We start from the raw sequence: 3,853 nt of genomic DNA, 5'->3' as shown, positions 1-3,853 counted from the left end.
CTCATTCTTAGATTGGAAGGCATGTTGGATGAGTTGCATGGAGCAAACATTTTCACCAAAATTGATCTTAAAATTGGTTACCATCAAATAAAAATTAAGGAAGGAGATGAATGGAAAACCACTTTCAAGACCAAGTTTGGATTGCCTAAATAGTTAGTCATGCCCTTTGGTTTGACCATAGAGACACTTGTTTTCCAATGAGATTAATGAATAATGTCCATAGAGAATGCATAGGTAGGTTCGTAGTGGTCCATTTTGATGATATATTAATCTATAGTAGAGGTCTTTAAGAGCATCTTAGTCATATCAAGAAAGTTTTGCTTCTTCTTAGAGAACATAATATTTTTGCCAACTTTCATAAATGTACCTTTTGTCAAGAAAATTTTATTTTCCTTCGATTCAAAGTTGGAAAAGAAGGTATACATGTTGATCTTGAGAAGAGCAAGGCTATACAAGAATGGCCAACCCCTAAGATAGTAGGAGAGGTGAGAAGTTTCCATGGATTAGTTAGTTTCTATAGGAGATTTGTAGAGAACTTTTCAAACATTGTTGCTCCTTTGAATGAGCTTGTCAAGAAAGATGTACCTTTTAAATGGGGTGAGAAACATATATTATCTTTTGAGACCTTGAAACATAAGTTAACTCATGCACCTATTCTAGTTTTACCTGATTTTTCCAAAGCTTTTGAACTACAATGTGATGCATTTGGAGTTGGAGTAGGAGCTGTATTAATTAAAGGAGGTCATCCCGTAGCCTACTTTAGTGAAAAACTTAAGGGACCTACTTTGAACTATACTACCTATGATAAAGGATTGTATGCCCTCATTAGAGCTTTAAAGACTTGGGAGCATTACTTAGTGACTCTAGAGTTCATTATACATACTGACCATGAATCTCTAAAGTATTTTAAAGGCAAGGAAAATTAAACAAGAGACATGCAAAATGGGTGAATAACTAGTACAAAAACACCTTTTTAAGTCTCTACATTTAAGTTTGTTCTCCAAATAATAGACTTAGTAAATGTGCGGTGGCATTTTGGTAAATAAGAGTTTATATTTTAAATCTGGTAATATCATAACAGACTTAAATTTTTATTTTAAATCTGTTGGAATACAAACAAACTTAAATTTTGCATCTGTTAAACTTTTTGACAGACTTAAACTAATATTTTAAGTCTATTAAAAAATGAAAAGACCTAAATTCTATCGGACCTAAATTCTTTAACCTAATTCCCAAACTATTCTTAACATTGGTTCTCTTTCTTCTACTCAAAGCACAATACATTTCTTTCTTCATTTTCTTCCACCGTTAGAAATTTCTTTCTCTCTTCATTTTTGCTCATGTCCAACCCTAACAAGTTGTGTCGTAGCCTCTACGTGCGAGATCTCCCCTTGCTAGATCTCCCTCCTCTACGTCCAAGGGTGTGGGTGTTGTAGCCACCGCCTCGCAGGCCATGTCTTGTCGTCCCTTCCCAAACTACCGTCGTCGCGGCTTGTCGCTGCCGCTGTCGCAATCGCGTCTTGTCGCTACCGCTGCCGCCATCGTGTCTTGCCGTTACCGCCATCGCCTCTTGTCGTTGCCGTCATCGCGTCTTGCCGTCATCGCGTCTTGCCGTCATCGCGTCTTGCCATCATCGCGTCTTGCCGTTACCGCCGTCGCGTCTTGCTGCTACCACTGTCGCGTCTTGCCGTTGTCGTCGTTGCGTCTTCTGTTGTCGCCGTCGCATCTTACCACTGCCACCGTCATCTCGTGCTGCTGTGTTCCGCGATATCCTGGTCACCCTTGGAGTCCCTAATTTTGAATGCAATTTCTTTTAGATTTTTAGGGTTAAGAAATTTTAGGGTTTTAGCGTTTCTTATGATTTTAATTTCACTTCTCAGTATTTGATTTGTTTATGTTGTGTAAAGAATTTGATTGAATTGATGGGTTCTTTGTATTTGTTTGAGTGTGAAGATGAATCGGAAGAGAGATTGGTTATGAATATGTATTTATGTTATATTATATTTAATATTATTTTTATTGTGCATGAGAACTTGTGAAAGATTAATTTTGTGGTGATTAATTATGATTTGTTAATATCTTGGAGAGGTTCCAATGGATTATATGGTCGAATTTGTAATTTTGGATGGAAAATCTAAGTTTGTTAATTCACAAGAGATCTAAAATTTAAGTATGTTACTTAATAACAGACTTAAAATTTAAGTCTGCCGAATCTAAGTCTGTTCTAAAACAGATTTAAAAAGCCTAAAATAACATACTTAAAAAGCCTATTTTGTACTAGTGAATCTAGAGCAGTTCGCTACGTCATCAAACACAAGAAGGGAAGTACTAATGTTGTTGTCGATGTTTTATCTAGGAGGCATGCATTGTTAGTAATTATAGGATCAAAATATTAGGGTTTGATGATATAAAGGAACTTTATGAAAATGATGAAACATTTGCATCCACTTATCCATCATGTTTTAAGAAGCCTTTTGATGGATTCTACCTTTCTAAGGAGTATCTTTTTAATAAAGAAAGACTTTGTATATCCCAAGGATCCATTAGAAAGCTTCTTATCAAAGAGAGTCATGGAGGAAGACTCATGGACCATCATGGGAGGACATTGTTGAAAAACAAATTTTATTGGTCACGAGTAGATGTTGAAAGACATTGTTTTTGATGCATAACTTGTTTACAAGCTAAGTCAAAAGTAATGGCTCATGGACTCTATACACCTATTCTAATAGCTAGTACCCCTTGGGAGGACATAAATATTGATTTTGTTCAGGATTGTCAATGACTCAAAAGGGGTTTGATTCTATATTTGTAGTGGTAAAATTGTTTATTTTATGTATTTGCAAACCATTAAACTTGGATATTTTTGTTATAAATATTAATTGTATTCAATTTATTAAGAAATTATTCTTGATTGTGAAAATTTTATTTTTTTTTGTGGATTTTAATGACACCATTATGGGGTGTTAATGTAAATATTTATATGTTTGTTTTCACTTAGTCACACAGTATAATAAAGTTAATTCATTGTAGTGATTTGGAAAAATAAGTTGATGTGAGGACAAAACTTCTCAAGTTGAATGATTTCCTGAAGCTATAGTTTGTATTTTAAATTTGTTTGTTTTTTGTTGGTTAAAAAAATCCCTATCTTTATGGGATTGATATCTTTTATTTTGTAACGTCAATAGTAGGAAACTTATTTTGAAGTGTTTAGTTTTTGTTTATGTGAGACTTTATATCTGAGTTATTTCCAATTCAATAATATACAATTTTCCTCTCAAAATTACTTCCATTAACATCGTTCGTTAACACCAACAACTAGAGTTGTATAACGCTAACCCTTAGTTCATATGGTTATATACTATTTATGTTGGAAGCCCCACATCGACTAGAGATAAGGTCAATTCTTAGTTTATAAGTGGATGCAAACCTCACCCTACAAGCCGGTTTTGTGGGGTTGAGTTAGGCATAAACTCACTTTCTAATATGGTATCAGAGCCATGGTTAGTATTAGAAAGTGAGTTTATGCCTAACTCATCCCCACAAAACCGGCTTGTAAGGTGAGGTTTGCACCTCAATTATATATTATCATTTGGCCTTATCTCTAGTCGATGTGGGACTTCCAACACACCCCCTTCACGCCGAGGTATAGACATCTCGTGCGTGATAGTAGAAATTGGGTGGTCCGATAGCGGCCCGATTGCGGGTGGAATAGAAGAATAGAATGTCCACTTAGAACTCGCTAGGATAGGCTCTAACTATTAGAAAGTGAGTTTATGCCTAACTCATCCCCACAAAACCGGCTTTGAAGGTGAGGTTTGCACCTCATTTATATATTATAATTTGGCCTTATCTC

Source organism: Vigna angularis, chromosome 9 (genome assembly GCF_016808095.1).
Source record: "Vigna angularis cultivar LongXiaoDou No.4 chromosome 9, ASM1680809v1, whole genome shotgun sequence".
NCBI classification, from domain to species: Eukaryota; Viridiplantae; Streptophyta; class Magnoliopsida; order Fabales; family Fabaceae; genus Vigna; species Vigna angularis.
This window is presented reverse-complemented; position numbering follows the sequence as displayed.